This window comes from Ailuropoda melanoleuca, chromosome 8, assembly GCF_002007445.2.
Source record: "Ailuropoda melanoleuca isolate Jingjing chromosome 8, ASM200744v2, whole genome shotgun sequence".
NCBI classification, from domain to species: Eukaryota; Metazoa; Chordata; class Mammalia; order Carnivora; family Ursidae; genus Ailuropoda; species Ailuropoda melanoleuca.
In genome coordinates this window covers 125,651,349-125,672,647 of record NC_048225.1, presented here as the reverse complement: position 1 = coordinate 125,672,647, position 21,299 = coordinate 125,651,349, and the positions used below count along the sequence as shown (strand labels likewise).

At 47.9% G+C, this 21,299-nt stretch overlaps 1 long non-coding RNA gene across 3 annotated transcripts in view; it reads right to left on the bottom strand.

Moving 5' to 3' along the window:
• Positions 1 to 7,231: 7,231 nt before the first annotated feature.
• The window catches only part of LOC117803489, a 97,197-nt gene continuing 83,129 nt past the window's right edge, over positions 7,232 to 21,299 (bottom strand). For 2 of the 3 annotated variants that reach the window (XR_004627428.1, XR_004627426.1), the window contains exon 7: positions 7,232 to 8,351. This is a non-coding gene — a long non-coding RNA (uncharacterized LOC117803489). Of the gene's footprint in view, positions 8,352 to 11,669; positions 13,797 to 21,299 lie in introns of those variants that run through there. The other variant, XR_004627427.1, reaches the window with a different exon arrangement.

The following is a 21,299-nucleotide window of genomic DNA, read 5'->3' as shown; positions in this document are numbered from 1 at the left end:
TGTAGTCCATATATACAATGGAATATTACTCAGCCATCAAAAAGAATGATTTCTCAACATTTGCTGCAGCATGGACAGGACTGGAGGAGATAATGCTAAGCGAAATAAGTCAAGGAGAGAAAGACAATTATCATAAGGTTTCACTCATTTATGGAACATAAGAAATAGGAAGATTGGTAGCAGAAGGAAGGGAAGAATGAAGGGGGGGTAACAGAAGGGGGAATGAACCATGAGAGACTATGGACTCTGGGAAACAAACTGAGGGCTTCAGAGGGGGCGGTAGGGGAATGGGATAGGCCGGTGATGGGTATTAAGGAGGGCATGTATTGCATGGAGCACTGGGTGTTATACACAAGTAATGAATCATGGCACATTACAACAAAAAGTAGGGATATAAAAAACGGGCAAAGGTATGAACAGACACTTTTCCAGGGAAGACATACAAATGGCTAACAGACACACGAAAAAATGTTCAAAATCTTTAACCATCAGGGAAATTCAAATCAAAACCACACTGAGATACCACCTTATGCAAGTTAGAATGACAAAAATAGACAAGGCAAGAAACAACAATTGTTGGAGAGCATGTGGAGAAAGGGGATCCCTCCTCCATTGTTGGTGGGAATGCAAGTTGGTACAGCCACTCCGGAAAACAGTGTGGATGTCCCTTAAAAAGTTAAAAATTCAGCTACCTTATGATCCAGCCATTGCACTACTGGGTGTTTACCCCAAAGATACAGACGTAGTGAAGAGAAGGGCCATATGCACCCCAATGTTCATAGCAGCATTGTCCACAATAGCCAAATCATGGAAGGAGCCGAGATGCCCTTCAACAGATGACTGGATTAAGAAGCTGTGGTCCATATATACAATGGAATATTACTCAGCTATCAGAAAGAACGAATTCTCAACATTTGCTGCAACATGGACGGCACTGGAGCAGATAATGCTAAATGAAATAAGTCAAGCAGAGAAAGACAACTATCATATGATTTCTCTCATCTATGGAACATAAGAACTAGGGTGATTGGTAGGGGAAGAAAGGGATAAAGAAAGGGGGGTAATCAGAAGGGGGAATGAAACATGAGAGACTATGGACTATGAGAAACATACTGGGGGCCTCAGAGGGGAGGGGGTGGGGGAATGGGATAGACCGGTGATGGGTAGTAAGGAGGGCACGTATTGCATGGTGCACTGGGTGTTATACGCAACTAATGAATCATCTAGTTTTACATCGGAAACCAGGGATGTACTGTATGGTGACTAACATAATAAAAATTATTTTAAAAAAAGCTGTATGTATTCTGAGCTATTCTAATACTTCAAAGTCATATTACTTTATACAAACTTTCTGTAATGGACTGTTCTAGATATGTATGTGATGGGCGAGAAGTAAGAGAGTACAGCTTCCTCGTGACTTGCCTGATCAATGTCTTTGCTTTCCTGAGTGTCACGTGGATTCCCCTTTGAACTTATAACGTCCATTGTGTCTCTAAAGGAGAGAAGCAAAAAATAACCCTCCACCCAAAGGAATTTTCCTCCTTGCTTCTGTTTTCACCTAAATAACTTCATTCTCTAATGCTGTGGCCCAATGTTATCTTCTATTTTTGCACTTGGCCACATATTGCAACTCCTCCTTGGGACCGACATAAAGCAGGGGNTGATATAAGGCAGGGGAGAAGCTAGAACTTCCCCCCAGATTTGAAGGATCATCTTTCAGCAGAGCATGTATCTCAAATTATTAATTCATTAATTTGCTGTCAAGAAAAATGTCTACTGCCCTCATTAGAGTGTAAGCTCTCCAAACTTGGATTTGTTTTCAGCTTCCTGGTTTATCACCAGAACCCGGAGGAGTTCCTGTTGCCTATTAGATGCTCAATGCATATTTACTGAAAGGACACGTGGATGGATGGGTGGATGACATGTGGTTCCTCGCCAAGGCTGCCATAATGCAGCTGTATAATCTGGCGGGGGCGCCCAGGTCGATGGCCCAGTTATATTTCATCACGAAAAGCCAAATTCCAGTCATGGTTAAGTATTTGAGTATTTGCCCAAGAGTTTGGGCAAAAGAAGGGGTGAAAAGTTATTGGATGTAGTTTCTGATAGAAATGAGCAGTTCTGGCCTAAAAATAACAAGACAATCTATGAATTCAAACTTTGAATGTACTAGAAAGAATGATGTAGTTATTCAAGCTGTTCAAGAGTAGAATGAGCTGTCTTAGGAGGGGTGAGTTCTCTGTCACTACCTCCCAGAGTAGAGGGCGGTCGGCTCTCTGTCAGGGATAATACGGAGAGAACTCTGCCCTCGGAAGAAGAGAAAGCAGCCCTCCACAGGTAAGTTAGTTCCGGGAAACAGGTGTCTCGGGAGGGGTGTCGATCAAGTTGAGAGCATGGTAGAGAGACAGACTCCAGAGAGGAGGGCATCACCACAGCATGGCCCCCAGCACGGCAGCCACGGTACCTCACACACAGTGGTACCAAGGAAGCCGCGGTGATACCAGATCTCCCTTTCCTTAACAAGCAGGTGCACATTTCTGTGTGTCACCTCATTTATCGTCTTCAACCTTCTGCTTTAGTCTTACAGCTTTCACAGACCCTGATCATGTCTCCTCCGAGCTCGGCGTCCTGCTGGTCTTCATCTCTCTTCCTGTAGCAGCCTGTCCCACCTCTTGACTGTTGACTCCGTCTCCACTCACAGTCTGTCCAGGTCTCCTTGACCTTCCGCAAGGTGAGGTCATGGGCAGAAAACCACACAGCACTGAGTGTGAACAGGCAGCGGTTATGCAGAGAGAACATTCCACAAGGGAAAAGTGAAACCCATAGGAAACAGAACAAAGCCTGGTTTCCCACCAGAATAGTTTAGCACAGCCCGGATAAACGCTCCCGTTGAAAGTTGTCCTAAGAATAACCTAGGAAGGAATTTGAGTTACGAAATAGGAACTTGGCTGACTTCTTCTATGGCCTACAGAGCTACCAGTCAGTCATTCCTGTTTCCCACCTGGTCCCAAATTGGATCACTTTGACCTAGTTGGGGCAATAAAATCCTAGGATCATTATTACCACAGCAAAATTGAGAAAGGCTGCAGGAGGGGAAATTGGGTGTTATCCCAGACAGAGAGAAGAATGAATTCTTGATTTGAGAGAAAAACTGAAAGAGATTTCTAAATGTTGTCAACCTACGCTGCCCAAACTTCTAGATTCCTGGCTCAGAATCAGAAAAGCCCGGGCTGTGGGTTCTGGGAGCACTGACGTGTCGTTAGTGCCCCCTTGGGGCCAACTCCAAGAGCCACACTTTCTAACCTCACAGCGGAGGGAAACAGAATGCCAGACACAGAGACTTGGATGGATCCAGGGTCTCTGGTGCTGCGGGTCCACCTGCGGAGCCCGGTGTGCTTACGTCGTTACCTACATTCACCAGGCACCCACCGGAGAATCATGGCTGGGAAGCCGTTGTATCCCCATCGTACCCACACAAGTAATAGATAAAGCTGTTGTAATTTTTGCTACGAAGTTGTATGTAAAACCCGGGAACTGCTGCGTTTGGAGACTCTCACTGGGAGAGGTCCTTGGGTGAGATGCTCTCTGATGGCCCGGATCCTCCTTCAGATCCAAAGCCAGATGGATCCACTGCTCTTAGGGCACAAAACCAGGAATGTAGAGCAAGGGCAGGTACTTCAGATGGAGACGTTTGCGATTTACTGAATAATAAAAAAGATAGCCGTGGGGCTCCTGGGTGGCTCAGTGGGTTAAGCATCTGCCTTGGCTCAGGTCATGATTGCAGGGTCCTGGGATCAAGTCCCGCCCCCTGTTGGGCTCCCTGGCTTCTCCCTCTGCCTCTGTCCCTCCCCTCCTTGTGCTCTCCCTCTTTGCTTTCTCAAATAAATAAAATCTTTAAAAAAAAAAAAGTCTCTTGTGGGAAATTGATATTGTCATCGGTGGCAGGAAATAGAGGAAGGAACCCCTGAGTCAGAAGGGAAGGATCTGTGGATAGAAGAGGCCAGACCACAGCAGGCTGGGGACCAGGATGGAAGCGGGCAGGGTGTGCGGGGGGAAGCAGGTTTACATCCCAGGCTGCGGTGTTCAGTGCTATCATCTCGTTATGCTACTCAGGCCTGCGGCGAATGTTGAGAACACTACATACTTGTGTAAACTGAACTTGAAGAACTTCTGAGGTCCTGCGCCCATGTCCAAGGAAGGGAGTCTCCAGAGGCTACCCAACGCCCCTGCAAGTCTCAGAGAACAGCACACCTTCTGAGAATCAGTTGTCCGTATATAAGTGGGTCCATTTCTGGAGTCCTTATTTTGTGCCATTGATTTTTCTGTCCTGTTGCCAATACCTCCTTATAATTTAACTATCTATGTGGGATAGCCAAAATAATATACATTATACTAAAAATAACAACTCAGCAATGTTTCTAGATAATAAGATGAACATATAAAAATTAAATTTTTTTGTATTTCAGGAAGACTCCAGTAGAAAAAAATCTTGAATAAAAAAGTACAATTTCCAGGAACAAATAAACTATGACGTACTTAAGACCATCTCATAAAAGATCTGTAAGGTCTTTAAAGAGAAAATTCCAAAACTTTATTGAAAGATTTATAAGAAGATCTAAATAAATAAGGATATCTATGATATTTTTAATCAGTAAAGATTCAATACAATGAAAATGGCCACTTGTCAAGCTAACCTATAAACTCCACACAGAGCCTCAACATGCTTTCTGGAGCAATCTTCAGGGTGACCTAAGACCTGCATAAAAAAATAAGGACAAAAATATTCCAAAACAAGCTTAAGAGATTTGTTAGGAAGGACCATCCCTACTAGGTGTCAGTACTTACTATGTACATGACTGTTGAAGCAATCTGACAGAGGCACAGAGAAAAATCAACTAATGAATAGAGAAGGTGGGAGTAGAATCCCGTGTCCGCGAACTTGGTGTAGAACAAAGTGGCCTTAACCAACACGAGGAAAGCACATGCAGCTGTAAGGAGTGTTGGGACGAATGGCAATCTGTGTGGGGAGCCTTATCTCACATCATACAAAAATGCATATATCTAGGGGGATCAAATAGGAAAAGCGTGCTGCCAAGGAGCTCACAGCAGAGTCTCTCACTGAGGTGCAGGAGGGCTTCTCAAGCGAGGTGCAAAAGGACAAGCCAGAGAGAAAAATTTGGTCACATGTAACTGCATGCAAGCTCTGAATCTCTTTGTGGGAAGAAACACACACACACACACACACACACACACACACACAAATACAACTACAAGCCCCAAATGCAGAAATGTCTGCAATGGGTAGAACTAATAGAAGTTTTGAATTCGGAATTTATGGAGAACCACCAATTAATAAGGAAAAGGATAATCTGTCTGAAAAGTGGACAAAAGATATGAATAAGCAATTTATTCATGTGTCTGATAAATGTTAAAAAGAAGATGTCTGGCCTCACTAGTAGTTAGTGACTGTCAGACCAAGTCTATGGGGTGGAAGACATAAGCCAAAGAACGACAGAATGTTCACGAGCTGAGAATAACCGAGGGCATCTGCAGGGAGCCCGAGTGCCCCCCCCCCCCCCCCCCCCCCCCCCGCCCCCGTCCATTCTGTGAAGGCGGAGACCGGGTCGGGTGAGCCAAGGGAGCCCGCAGGCCGCACCTGAGNCATCCTGTCCGCGAAAGGGGGAAGGGGAGCTGACATTGGTTGAGTATCTACGATATGTAAACAGGTATTAGCATGTTTCCCACCACTTTGTAAGAATTTCATCTTGTATAAGCCTCTTACATAATAATGATCATGTTTTGATACATTTTATATATTGTATAAGGAAATAAAGGCTTGGCTGTTTCTCTGAAGATCTGCGTTTATCTTGTAAATGTAAAATTTGCATTTTACTCCAGAAGATCTGTGTATCTAAAAAATGTTTAAAAATATTTGTCATATGGTAACATTTATGCCTGAAGAAAACTCATCCGGATCTCTTCTGTCTGGTAGCCTCTTGACTTTGGGGGTGCACACGCTAGTCCTGCACCCGGCATGTGGCTGATCATGGCCGGCACCTTCCCATCCCCAGAGCACTTTCATACGGGGCCTGGCAGATGGTGAAAGCAGCCTGCTTACCTCTGAAATGCGGGTGTTCATTCCCACCAGGGGTTTCAGGGTTGCTTGGAAAACAGGGGCTGTACGAACTCAGCATGGCACGCCCGGCACACACCAGTTTCATTGACTACAGTCTCCCGGTTATTACAGATTAAATCTGGTATCTGAAGTGGAATGACTTACCCAAGGCCCCACAGACAGTAAAGGGAGGAAGAACAAGTCTTCTGAATCCAGGCCCTCTGCTCTTTCTATTGCCAACTACTTTTTTGTTGTGCAAAGTGTGAAATTGAGTAAGGGACAGGCAGGGCTAGATAGGGAGAGACGGGTCAGGGGCTCTGGGATCAGCTCACAGAAATCCCAAAAATGCGGAGGTGTAAGAAAACCAGAGATAAGGGAACAAACCAGAGCACCCTGCCCTATGTGTCAGAGGTGCGGTCTTGTTCTACTGGTCACTTGTTACCAACAAAGCATTACCTGACTCCAAAAAGGAGGTAAGCCATTAAAGGTGTTATTACCAGTCCTGATGCAACGTTAAGGATTTAAGTTCCCTGGCTGGCCTTCAATGATAGACCGGTGATGGGTAGTAAGGAGGGCACGTATTGCATGGTGCACTGGGTGTTATACGCAACTAATGAATCATCGAACTTTACATCGGAAACCGGGGATGTACTGTATGGTGACTAACATAATATAATAAAAAATCATTAAAAATAAATAAATAAATAAATAAATAAATAAATAAATAAATAAAATAGACCAACCCTAAAAGCCCTCAGGGGCAACCCTGTCAGGACCCCTCTCACTCCTGAGAGTTTTTTCTGTATCCTTGCTTAATAAAACTATCGCTTTACTCACTCTCCTTTGTCCAAGACATTCCTTCTTCAACCCCACTCTTCCACAAAAGCTGGTGCTATTGGCTGTGATTTGGAAGGAACTCGTCCCCTCCCCCAATATCTAGCCCTCTTCAAATTCTGATATTAGCTATTCTTTTTTTTTAACGTGTTCAAAGATGTTTTTTCTCATTCAGAGAAGTACAAAGTAAGGCAACAGTGAGTTTATCCCTTGTCACCCTTTCACTTTTAAAGACTGTATATAAAAGTTTTATAATATCAAGTTTGGGTTAGGATGTGATGAAACGGGACTCATACGCTACTGATCGGCATATAAATTAAGATTGTATATTGGAGGATGATTTGGTAATACTGTCAAAATGTACTTTTAAAATATATGACCCAATAAAATCATTTCTGATACTTTAAAAAATGATAAATTGTATACATGTATTAACATAAACATGAACGTATGTCTAAGGATGTTTGCAAATATGCAGTGTATCTCCAGAAAACACACATGTGATTCAAAAGTAAATATATGAATACTTTTTGACAGTTTTTGATCTTCATAAACACTTAACAAATATAAAAAAGTCGAAGCACTGAAAAAGAAGGATTGACTTGTGAAGTTACATCTTTGAAAAGAGCAGCTACTCCTTTTGCCTCATACCTGCTAGAAGGCTTTTCCTTGAGACCTCGCCATTTCCCGAGGTCCAGTAATCTAGTGAGATTGGGCTGACTGACTGCCAATAGTGGTCGTACCGAGAGAATACTGCTGTGCCCTCAGGGGCCCATGGGGTAGGTCCTAACTCTCCCAGGTAATTATTAGCCATTCTTTGCTTTGCCTGAGCCATTTACTTCTCTTCACCTGGAACACCTGCCCAGCTTGGCCCCTCACTCTATTTCGAGCTCAGCGCACTTGTCCACTACTAAGCTCGGCCTCCCCTGAGTGAAAAGGAGTTTGGCTCAGGATATATCGGTAACCGAGACCATCCAATGTGGCGGGAAGTCATGGTGATTAAACCAAGAGTATGCAGGATGGTGAACTCAGGGTCAGGTGGAAATCGGGGCCCGGCTTCAAGCCATCTGACCTTTCACAGAAGGATCTTTCTCAGCGGCAGGTGTATGAGAATTCAGGCTGCGGGTGAGGGGATTGGAGTGGAGGACTTACCAAGCAAGTCCAGCTTCGGAGAAGCTCACTTTCAGGAGAATGAAATGTCCAGCAGGGAAACAGAGGCAGGTACTCTGTGGTACAAACCCAGGCAATTCATTGAAAGGAGGTATAGGGAGGGAGCAGGAAATGTCCATGGTTACACGTGTCTTACTGGCTCTGTGGCAGCAAGACAAATTTTAGACTCCTCTGTGAGCTCCCTTCTTCCTGCCACGCACCACGATGGGCTGAGAAATTCAGTGGGTTTCAGCACCTGGAGCAAATGACAGTAACAAAGGCTGGAATTTGCAAGTGAACGTCAGTCTTTGGTTTCGGTGATTGAGTGAATAATATTCTTTCCAATCTTTAAGTCTGGCTTTTATTACCCACACGTATGCTCACAGACATGCCATCATTTGCCTGTTTCTGTTTCATTTGCCAGCTTGGAAGAGAGGCTCAATTCTCCATTGTTTTAAATTCAACAAATATTTAACAAATACCATATATATGATATTGTTTTGGGCACTATGAATACATAAATAAGCAAAAGAGACAAAAGAAAATCTCTGCTTACAGATGAGCTTCTTTGCTGGGAAGAGAAACTGAGAATCAACACATGAACAAGTATATAAAAATACCTTGGATGGAGCTAAGTCCATGGGGGGAAGTGAAGGAGGGGTGGGAAGAGGGTGCAGGAACGGGGTGCAGTTGATAACGTACGGTGCTCATCAAAGGTGGAGAATGAAAAAGCAAAAGGTAAACAGAGGACTGGGGAGAGGAGGGCAAGCCTGCAGCTTCACAGGGAATGGGGCTCCGGAAGAGAGACCAGAAAGTGCAGGGACCTGGGACAAGAGAGTCTCCGGAATATTCCAGGGATCTTAAATTGGTGTGGACAGGAGGGAAAAGGGGAAGAACAGGCAGAGATGAAAGCAGAGAGGAAGAGTTAGACCAGATCATGCCAGGCCCCATAAGCAACTTGCTCTCTGAGTGAAATTAGGTGTTGCTGAGTGGAGAAGTGGAACGTACACGTGCATCCTCGGTTCATCCCTCTGGCTGCCTGACGGAGAATGTGCTGAAGGGCAGCAGGGATGGATGGGAGCAGCGCGGCCAGTTTGCAGGCTGTCCTGATGCAGGTGAGAGACGAAGGTGCCCTGGTCTAGGAGCGGGGCAGTGGAGATATAAGGGGTGGTGGGATTTTATATGTACTTGATTTGTACCCAATGGGATTTGCTGATAGGTTGGATATGGAGTGTCAAAGAGGCGTTAAGAGAAACACCCAGATCTTTGGACTGTGCACCCGGAAGAATCAAGTCACTCCTGATGGTGAGAAGGACGTCAGAGGAGCAGGTCTGGAGTGTGTTGGGGGTTCTTCAGGAATGGGTTTGGACATGTGAACTCTGAGATTACTATTAGAGCTCGGGGGCTGTGTTGCAGGTATGCAGGCAGAGTCCGGAGAGAACGCTAGTCTGGAGATTGAAGTTTGGGAGTCATTAGCATTTGGGGAGCAGCCCAGCCCCAGGCCACTCCAGCGTTTAGAGCGCACGAGGGGCGAAGGGTGACCAGCCCCAGGCACGGTAAGAGAACAGCTGAGGAGCGAGGATGAAAACCAGCACAAAGGTGTGATGAGCAGATGGTTCCTAAGGAGATAAAGGGATCAACTAGGTCACGTGTTTCTGATGCGCAAGGCAAGACGAGGCCCGCAGAAATGCCAGCTTCGCAGCGTGGCTGCCCCGGTGCCATTAGCGAGGGCAGACTGACGGAGAGCTGGAGAGACAAGGGACAGCGTGAGCAGAGCCAGCCCTGTGGCTGCAAGGGGCCAGCGAACGCACGGGAGCAGGAGGGAGGTGGGGGCGCGGTAAGGTCTCCGAGGGTCTGCTGGCTTTTCCAACATCCGCAGAAATGACAGCTTGTTTTCATGCTGATGAGAATGACCAGGCTGGGGAGAAAACCAGTAATGCAGAAGAACAAAATGAAAATTGCTTCAGGAAGTGCTGCCTTAGGAGGCCTTCTGCTGGAGACACGCCGTGGGTGCGTAACTAAGAAGGCCCACCCAGCGTTTACCCGAGGGGCACCTTCTGTGAGAGAGTGGTGCCCCCCCCACACCAGGATTCCTGAACCCTGAGGATTTCAGGCTGTTAACCTCCTGTCGCAGGCTGACAGCTCTATAGTCAGACACAGACGCAAACCCTGGTTCTGCCATTTACATCTATGGGAGACATCTGGAGAATCACAACCTTCCTAAAAGTGTCTATATCCTCAACTATGAAACGGGGAAAATGCTACCAATCCACACTGAAGGACATCGTTAGAACAAGAGCAGTCCATGCAAGTAAGCCAAAACGTGTGATCGAGCCTTGCAAAGAACAGCCATTCAAAGTTAGCTGTCAGTATACAGCGTGCCGAAAGTAGGTGTATAGTAGAAACGTTTCCTGGCAAATGGCAGTGTTACCTGGGATGGGAGGTGGTAACCTGGATCCAAAACTTGATAAAGAATGTGGATGGATATCCTTTAAAAATGCTATGGACTCTGGGAAACAAACTGAGGGCTTCAGAGGGGAGGGGGGTGGGGGATTGGGATAGGCCGGTGATGGGTAGTAAGGAGGGCATGTATTGCATGGAGCACTGGGTGCTATGCGCAAGTAATAAATCATGGAACCTTACATCAAAAACTAGGGATGTAATGTATGGTGACTAACATAATATAATAAAAAAATATTATTTAAAAAAATGCTTTCCCAAAGGACGGAGACAAGAGGAGTACAGGGAGGTGGGTATGAAGGGTGGGAATGGAGAGGCTTTCCTGGCTGGAATGGCACATGGGTAATGAGTGACAAAGAAATGGTTGAGCCTTGAAGTCACACCAGAGCGGCCACGGGTCTGGGGTCAGGAAGACCAGACCCAGCCCTGCGTCCCGACAGACATTCTTTATTGAGAGACCACCAAGTACTATTGATGAGGGAGCAGAAGACAAGCTGACACCCCGAGACCCCCACCCCAACTTCCAGGTGGGATCTGTGTGACCTTCCTCAGGCACTCCTGGCTGCCCCAAAGCTAAGGAAAGGAAAAACAAATGGTTAACTTAGAGAGATCACAGTCCAGCAAGACCTGAGTCTCCCTGAGTTTCCGAAACGTCTTAGTGATTTACAAGAAAAAAGCATTCTTATCGATAACCTAATTTCCAGAAGGAAACTCCCAACTGCCTTCATGTTAACGCTTTCCCAGAGGGAAAAACAACCTTAACTTGACAATGACAAGGCCTGGGATATCTTAGCATACAAAAGGTCTTTTGAAAACCCGTCTTCCTTACCGCCAGCTCAGCTCGCAAGGATATAATCAGTCATCCCTCACAACCCAGGGGCAGCAGCTCTTTCTGCCCACGGGTCCTATCCCCATGCTTTCATTAAACCACCATTTTGCACCAAAAACATCTCAAGAATTCTTTCTTGGTCATGGGCTCCAGACCTCACCCCATTGAACTTCACCAGTATTTCAAAACTATATCACTCTGTGGGGCTTAAGTCATGTAAACCGGGTCACTGCCCAGTAAGGCAGCGTGGGGACCCCACCAGGGGTGCTGTGGCATAAAGAACCATGTCACAAATCAGCCGGGAAACTGCCAGGGAGGCTAAAGCTTAAGAGGGACAACAGGGTCGCCGAGACACAGCTTAAAGTGACAGCAAAACAGAAGTAAATCCACCCTTTCGAGCTGATGCCCCAGGCCCCTCATGCAGCCGGTGCTCAGCTCCACTCTCCACCAGACGGGAAGCAAACGTCTCGAACGGCCAAAGATTCTACTGCAAACCACGGATCTACTCTGACCAATTTTTATTTTATTAAAAGAAATTTTTTTTTGCACAATGTGATTTTTTTCAAGGTGTACAATGTGATGATTTAATGCACATATACAAAGCAGCATCATTAGAGACGATTAACCTCTCCGATCATGGGGATGCCTGATGGTCAAGCCCAAACTCAGAGAAGCCCACCACCCTGCGCCCATCATCTCACCCACCCCCGACCTGCCAGGATGCCCCGAACCAGCCAGCAAAGCAGAGTAAACAAGCACACTACTTCCGCGGCTCCACACAGGATGGCCAGACCTGCGGCCCTTTAACCCGAAACTTGTCGTCCTAATGCCACCTCCAGAGCAGGGATTCGACCTTGTAATCGCTGCTGTCCCCTACAAGCTGGGCGCATCAGCAAGCCGGAAGCCCCATGTGAAGCCTGGTTCTCATGGGGGATGACCTCCAGGTCCAGCCTCGCTGGGAAGGAAGGAACGGGCAAGCCTGCGCCCGTGAGTGTGCTTCTGGGCTGCCGGTGGATGGAGAGTTTGACTTCTGAATGCGGAGGTGAACTTCTGTATGTGAATTATTTAAAAGACGTTAGCCACCCATACACACGACATGTGTCTGCTATAAGCACAAAGAGATAGGAGTCAAGAATCAGTCTCAGGTTTCTGGCTCAGGAAAGCGGGTGAATGATGGGGTCATTGCAGAGAAAGGGGCGGACTCATTGCAGAGTCCCTGGGGATCGGGGAGCAAGCGGCTTCAGCGCTGGAAGCGAAGCCTCGGGTTTAAGGGCCCTGTGACGTGTGCACATGGAGCTGCCTCACTGTATCCGAGCCTGGAGCTGAGATGAAGGGTCGGGACTCCAGGTAATGACGTGGGCGGCTTCAGAATCCAGGTGGTAATTGATGGTATAGAACCGGTGAGAGCAGCAGATGGGGCTCTCCGAATGAGAGAGGGCAGGCCTGCGAGCCCCTGGAGCTGGGCCAGCTTGCAGTTGGGACGAAGAGGAGGAGTCAGCAAGGGGGACCTCCAGAGAAACGCCGGAGCGGAGGGAGAAGGCGCGGGAGCCGGGGGAGTCCCGGAACGCCGGAGTTTCAGGAAGGATGTGGTTCAGGCCTAGCAAATCCTTCCAGGTTAGAGTCACTGGAGAATTGTTCATTTCCTCCGAATGTCACCCCTCCTGCCATGGTTTCATCTGGTCTGCTCTGTGGAGGCTGCCTCACAACGTACCAACGGAGAGCAGGGGAGGGACGGTGACGGACAGCGGGCAAGGCAGTGGTCGGCCGGCGAGCAGCAGGTCCTAAAGCCTTCCCGGCTCCTGGACCATATACATGTTTGCGTGTGTTCTCAGTGCGTCTTCCGCACGTGCACGGGCCCCTGGCTGGTGGTGTGTGGTCGCCGCCTTACCTCGGTGCCCTGTGGTCAGGCCTTTCCCCATATCCCTCGGACGGGGCACGCTAAGCTCCAGGCCACTCGGCACGCCCGGCCCTTCACCCTCCCGCACTGCACGAATTCCCACTTCTAAACAGTTCACTTTCTCCAAAAGTGTTTTCAAGTCCTGCGGCCTGAGTCCGGGTTGCGGCTCCTATGGTTCGTTCCCTTCACACCCAGGACTTCTCAACGGGCGAGCCTGTGCAAAGAAGCACACGGGGCTCTGGACCACGCTGCGGGGTCAAAGCCCTGCCCGACCCCGTGGGCCCGTGGGCCCGTCTCTTAACCTGTCCAAGGCCGAGAGCGCACAATCCACGCGGTATTACGAGAGCCGATGCCTTCGAAGCACGAAGCCACGTAACCGAAGGAGAGAAGCCGCTGCTCGGACGCCTCCGCTCTCGGCAATACCCGCGCTATCGCCGTCGCCGTACGGACGCATGAGGCCCGCGTCTGTCCGTCCTACCCGCCGAAACGCAAGCTCTGCGGGGCAGAAACTGGATCTAGCATGTTGAAAAACAGAAGTAAAAAATCAGCACAGGGACTGGAATATATTGAGACCAGAATGCAAACTTGTTAAATATTCGATTCTCAGGTACTGTGTGTAAAAAAGAATTCACCCAAACGGCCAAGCCTCCCACCACCCTGCCGGCCTAAAGCTCAGCGCACGTGCACACCGCACCACACGCTGCCCGTTTCCCTCAGGACGTGGGATGAAAAACCCAGCCTCCGATGACCGAGCCTCCCCGACCTGCGGACAGAGCCTCCATTCTCGCGGGGAGCAAGGCTCCCGCCGCACAGCCTCCCCCGCAGCCGGCCCACGTCCGTCCCACGGACAACGAGAGACGCGGCCGAGACTGGGGGAGGGTGGGGAGAACGGCAGCCCGGTGATCACCATACCTGACGCAAACTTGCTCTTTAAACACCCCCACCGGGAAGCCCCCCGAGGAATCAGATTCATGCTGAGCTGCGGGAGGGGCCCTGACGTAAGAACAGGGGGACCAGAACGGCGATTTGGGTATTAAATCCCAACATTTATACTAATCATGTGTTAATGGATTTTTAACGATGATCGTCTGTCACACCATGTGCGCGATGAAAGGCAACCCCAGGCTTCTCCCTCCTTCTAGAGAGCACAGTTTTGAATCTCACGGAGGTTTCTGCAGCGCCAAACGGCCCTCCGATCCCTCGAGTTTTCTGCATCATCAGAAACTTCCCGTTTCTCACTTACCAGGACGGCAGAGGGGGAATATAAATGGTGCCAAGCGGAAGGCAGCCTGCAATGAGCCGGGAGAGGGACCCGGGACCCTAGGCGGGCATCAAGGGGGAGGGGACAGAACGGCACGGGGTCACTTTGACATTATGGGCCGTACCCGACCGACCGTGGGGGTGATGGAATTGTGGGATGGTGTCGTGTCTGTGTATGCGAGACACAGAAGTCGTGTCTCCGACGCCGGGATCGTCCACCTCCTGACCGTGTGGCCAGGACCCCCGTTCATGGTGGCAGCGTGCGGGCTCCAGGAGCCTCGTGAGTCACTGGAGCCTGGGTCTGGGCACGACCTACAGCTTCGGCCTGATTTCCCCAACTAAATCACACAGCATATGCCCCAGGGAGGGAAATGGTGCTCTTCCACCAACCCCAGCGTCCGAGACACCACGTGTCCACACATCAGCGGCCGCTTTGCCCTCCGTTGGGCCAGCTCAGAGTAGCTGTTCTGAAGTTTATCCCCGTTCTCCAGCTGGATTTTAGTCCGTCAGCCGACGCGCGACATCTCTCCTTCCTCCGCTTTTAGTCAAAGAAAACTCAGTGTCCTTGTTAAGAAAGTCCGCCGACCACTGTCCCGCACTCGAGGTGGACAAAGTCTGCTCAGCCGCTCCTGGCCTGGGTGACTGTTTCTGAGCCACTCACCCGGTGCTTACAAGCATGATTTCAGTTCAGATTGCTAACAACCGGGCAAAGTGAGCAGTAGGGTGACCCACGTTCTATAGATGAGAAGTAGAGGGTTAGGGGAGTTCTGTGAAGGGCATGGACACCCTCTGGTCTCCAGCCTGCGAAGCCCAAGCACCGGCCCCTAAAGGTGACACAGCGCTGCCACCCGGTGGCAATGCACAGAACTACACCTCTAACCAAGGAGACCTGGCTGCTAAGAAGAGGTAGGAGACACAGGGATACTCCTTGCCTCCTGAGGCTCCTATTTTTGGTTGTTTGTCCAGCCCAGCTACAGCCTGGCTTCCCTACTCAGTCTCAGTATCTGGCTCTTCCTTAAGAAAGACATTTTCTAGGTTCATTCCTTTGCTCCCAGAACAGCTGAAATGCAACACAAAACCCAGGACCACTCAGCGTGGTTCAAGGCCTGAAGCAGCCCAAAGGCATTTCCCGGAGCCCCCAAATCCCAAGATCCCGACTGCGACTGTCTGGATCTCAGACCTCCGAGTACTGGAGCCCCCAACCGCAGCGCTCAGTCTGGCTGCCGCCCAGAGAGCAGACGGAGGCTGCCTGCTCGACGACGGTGCACCCTCCCTGGAGAGAGCCTGCAGCCAGGGGTCTAGCAGCGGCTCACAGTCCCAGCCCCCTCACTTGGCTGGGGACAACTTCAGGCCACCGCGACTCCAGGGACCCGGGGAGACTGGCCGAGCCCCCTTTGGCCCCTGTGTCCACCTTTGCCCTCTGCCTGGTCTGCCCCCTGCCTCCTTCCAGGGGCTCCCCAGTGCATCCCCCCAGAGCCTCCCAAAGCCCAGTCTCGTCTGCTTCTTGGGGATGCAATCTAAGATGACAGTCAGCCCCCACTTCAGGCGTGTTTACAAATACTGCCTCTTCCAAGGGAGCCCAGGAGTGCCACTGGAAGGCGTTCACCAGAAGAGCCCCTGCCAGAGGTAGAAAGAATGCATGAGCTGGAAGTCAGGCAAGCAGCCCTTCCCTGCGCCCCCAGGAGGGTGCCCTGGCCTCGCATTTCAGAACTCTGTCATGACCATCACGCCCCTTGAATTCCCTGACCTCCAGTGTTTTCATCTCTAAATTAAAGGCTTTTGTTAGATATTCTCTATGAGGACACTAAACCGAGTCCAAAACTTGACCTTAAATTTTCATTGCAAAGGTCACTTGTTTTTTTTTTTTTTTTTTCCTTTAGCTGCTTATNGCTTATCTGGTGTTCTCAGGTGTGATGAGGGCCCGAGGTCCTTCCGCCAGGCTCAGCATCAGACACGGGTAAGGCCTGGGGCAGCTCTAGGAAACCCCCAGGTCAGTGAGTTTTGATCTGCTTAACCACGTTAGCATAATGGTCTGCTTAACCATGTTAGCGTGAAGGGTCTCGGCCTCCAAGGCTCAAGCTTTTCCGGAGTACCTGCCCACCGACCTTCCTTCCCTTGAGTTTCTTCCTCAGATGGAAGTGCAGGCTGTGAGAGTGGGAAAGACCCTGTCTTTCCATTTTCGTATTATGGGCTGGGTTCCTTCCTACTGTGTCCTCTGGGGAAGGGGAGGGGGAACTCCTGTGATCCCTGAAGACTCACAGATCACAAGACCACCCTGTATGCTTGAGGGCCGATAGCATGTCGCTGAGGACAATGAACAGAACCATACACTTACAAGATACCAGCATGACATACGTCCTCATTATCTCTGTGCCGGGAGCCATCTGGAGGGAGCATGAATCAAGGCAATCAGCCCAAGGTTCTCCTCTCTGGATACTTTTTCGTTTGGAAGGTAATTTAGGAGGGCTGCAATGTAAAGCACGTGTTAACAAGTGGGGTGTGTGTGTGCGTGCGTGTGTTCATCAAAATGCCGTAATTTCCAAAACAAAAGAGGAGTCTTTGTCCCTCTCCATTGAAAACTTCATTTAAGCCCATCTCATCTATAAAGATGCTCTGTCATGAGGGGGGTTTCAAGGACAGACGGGACACCTAGAACAGAAAGCAAATGGTGTCCCTGTAGTTTTGCAAGGTAACAGGAGCAGAGGAAGCAAAGAGGGTGCTTTGTCCAAAGACACACACCCCTCAGAAGAGCCCTGTTTCTAGTTCACAAACTAAGGAAGGAAACGATCGGCATGAAATCCTGAGATTAGCCTGGATCTTATAGTGAATTAAAGATTCTCGGAAAGGGAGAGCAAATGGTTATAACCTGGCAATCTGCTTGCCAGTACGTAACGAAGAAAGCACACGTGTGAACTCAGACTTACATAAGTGGCTATTCACCCTAACCCAAGTTTAACAGTAAACAATGAAAACATGACCTGCAGAGCTAAGAGTCCAACCAGCAAAATGTCATTTAAGAGGGACATGACACAGGGACTGATGTACCGTGTGGCGCTATCAGAAAACAGTAAGTTACTACGTACTATACACGACATGACCTACAGTCCTTCATAGATACGCTGCAAGTGTTTGACGGCACAGAACAGTCTGAGTCCTAACCAGGCAGAAATTAAACTCCACAAACACACCCCACATGGCACAGATCACAGACTCTGCCTGCCCCACATCATCAGACGGGAACAGACTGACGTTCTCTTCTGGGCGAGCGGAGCCCACGGGAGCTGGGGACACAGAACCCCTGTCAGGAAGCTGAGAGGGCGAGGGTGCATCCTCGTGCCACTTCGGGGATTCTCCAGGCCCAGCCACAAGCCGAGGGATGGGAACAATTCTGCTGTCCATGTTCAGCTAGAAAAACGACGGTGTGAGAAAGACAAGTTGCCTGCCCAAAGTCACAAAGACACAGTACAAGAGTCAGAATTTGATCCCAGGTCATTTTTCTCCAGAGCCTAAAATCTTAACCAAATACCAATCTGTTTCTGCATAATAAAATATGACAAAGATGTCCACACACACGCGCGCGCGCGCGCACACACACACACGCGCACACATGCGTGCACACACACGCGCACACACGCACGCGCACACACGCACGCACACACACGCCCCTCCTTGACATTCACAAATGGAAAACAGTATTGGTGGCAGCATGCATAACCCCACNACACACGCGCGCACACACACACACACACGCGCACACACGCACGCACACACACACACGCACACACACGCCCCTCCTTGACATTCACAAATGGAAAACAGTATTGGTGGCAGCATGCATAACCCCACAGGCATAGTGTGTTCCTTCAGCTCTCCTCCCTGGCTCTAGAATATTCAAAGGCATCTGAATTTCCTGCGGGTCAGTGGAGTGATATAGCCAGGCATGTTAGATTCTGGGGGGAAAAACTGGATTTAATCTTTGCAACAGATTGCCTAGAAAAAAATAAATGCATGATACTGATTAGTGTATCTGCAGGTGCTTTAAAACGTGCACCTCGAGAGTTTTGATCTGTGGATAGAATTCAGCCCAGAAGCATAGTGTGCAGAGGGTGCCACAGGTTCTGTTGTGATCCAGCTGTTGGTTGTTCACTCAGAGCCACAGGGAATACTGGGAAGATGTCTTGAAAACACGGAGATGGAAGGGGAAGCTTGCGGATACCGGTCAGCACAGTGGATATCTCAGATAACATACAAGGACCAGAAAAAATATGTACCAAAAATTGGCAGAACGAATTTTCATCAAGTTAAGCTATGGAACACAGAAAACATGAAACCTGTCAGTGCATATTTGACCAGGAACAAATAGTACTTTGCATATTTCCACACAAAATAAAAAGGAAACGATACACATAAATCCATTTCAAGTGGATTGAAAACTGAAGTGAGAAAGACAAAATCGTAACACTTTCCAGTGAAAACATAAAACAACAGCTTCACAGCTGCGAAATTGCAAAGGATCCAGAATGAAAACCACAGGGGAAATGTTGATAAATTATATTACGTGAAAATAGAGACTGTCTGTTAATTAAAACACATCAGAGAAAGTGTAAAGAACACGCCAGCAACTGGGAAAAGGCATGTGCAGGCCCACAACTGACAAAGGATCCTGTGCAGGACCCGCAGAGCGGTAAATCTGCAAGAAGGAGGCAGAGCGTCGCCATGGACAGAAGAGCAACCGTTGTGGGCAGCGCTCAGCACAGAAGGAAACACAGCTGCCGGACGGACACGGAAAAGCGGCTTAACCTCATCACAGGGCATCAAGGAAATGAACACAGAAACCACAGTGAGACCGGGCTTCACGCACGATCCGTGGAGAAGCACATGTGGGTCTGACAGATCGAACACCGGGGAGCATGTGGCGAAACAGGAATTTCCCCAGTGCAGGCGGAAGCATGAGGAGGACACCGTGTCTGGAGCGTAATGTGGCGTTACCTACTAACTTGGGTTTTTTCCAGTTTTATTGAGATATAATTGACATATAAGTGTAGTGCGTGTGACATAATGATTTGCTATTTGTACGTATTGTGAAAGGATCACCACAATAAATCTAGTGAACGTCCACCAATATGCTTAGTTACCATTGTTTCCCTTGTGATGAGAAATTTTCAGATCTACTTTCCCAGCAACTTCCAAATACATAATACGATATCGTTAACTGTAGTCACCGTACTAGACATCACACCCTCAGAATGTGTTTATCTTAGAAGTTTGTGCCTTTCGACCACCTTCACCCGAGTCCCCCAGCCCTGACTCCCCGCCTCTGGCAACCACAAATCTGACCTCTACTACTACCAGTTTGGCTTTTTTCTGATCCTACCTTAAGTGAAGTCATATAGCATTTGTCTTTCTTTGACTTATTTCACTTAGCATAGTGCTCTCCAGGGACAGCCTCAAATAGTAGAATGCCCTTCTTTTTATGGCTGAACAATAATCCATGGTCGATACAGCCCATCTTCTTGATCCGTTCGTCTACTGATGGACACTTGGGTTGTTTTCATGTCTTCGCTACTGTGAATAATGCTGCGGTGAACATGGGGTGCACGTATCTGTTCAGGACAGTGATTTCCTTTCCTTCAGACTTATACGCAGAAGTGGAATCGCTGGATCAGATGGTGTGTCTATTTTTAATTTTTTGAGGACCTTCCATACTATTTTCCACAGTGGTTGCACCAATCTACATTCCCACCAACAGTGCCTGATGACTCTGTTTCTTGCACATCCTCCCAACGTCTGTTATTTCTTGTCTTTTTGATGATGGTCATTCTAACAGGTGAGAGATGATATCTCACCATGGTTTTAATTTGCATTTTCCTAATAATTAGTGATGTTGAGCATCCTTTCATGTGCCTGTTGGCCATCTGAATATCTTCTTAGGAAAAGCATCAATTCAGGTTTGCCCATTTTGAAATTGGAGTACTTGTGTTTTTGCTATTGAGTTGTATGACCTTCTTATTTATTTTGGATATTAAACCTTATCAGATGTGTGATTTACAAATACACATTGCTTATTAATTTTAAAGATACACCTATCCTATGACATAGCACTCCAAGTCCCAGAGGAATTTTAGAAGCAGTTTGCTAAAGCAAAAAAGAAAAGAAAAGAAAAAAAAAAGAAAAGTAACCAACTGTCAAATGGACGAATAAATTGTGGTGTATTCATAGATTTGTATAGTGGAATATTATACAGCTGTGAACTGTGACAGCATCATCATAATAACGTGAATGAACCTTAGGGAGTTGCAGAAGAACATACATAATATGATTCTATTTATTTAACACATAAAAATGTACAAATTAATCTATTGTTTATTGATATAAAACTTGAAAGCAAAGAGAGGGATAAAGACCCCCAGGATTCAGGATAGTAGTTACTTCAGGAAAGCAGGAAGTGGGTGGGACTGGAGGGCAGCTGGGGAGATTCAGAAATAACAGGAATACTCTATTTTATAAATCGGGTGACAGGCACGAAGATCTTTGCTGTGCTGTGTGATACTATCAGCATCTTAAACAGGTGCTGGGTGTATCTACGTCATATTTCATAATTTTGAAGAATCAAATGTTCCCAATGATTCTTTTTTTAAGTATTGGCAGCTTGGCACCCTACAAAACTCTTCTGCAATGATTTATAAAGGTTTTCATTTTTAAAATATTTTTTCCAAAGTTAAGGATTTTGTTTTACCTTTTTGTTTCATATGTTCAAT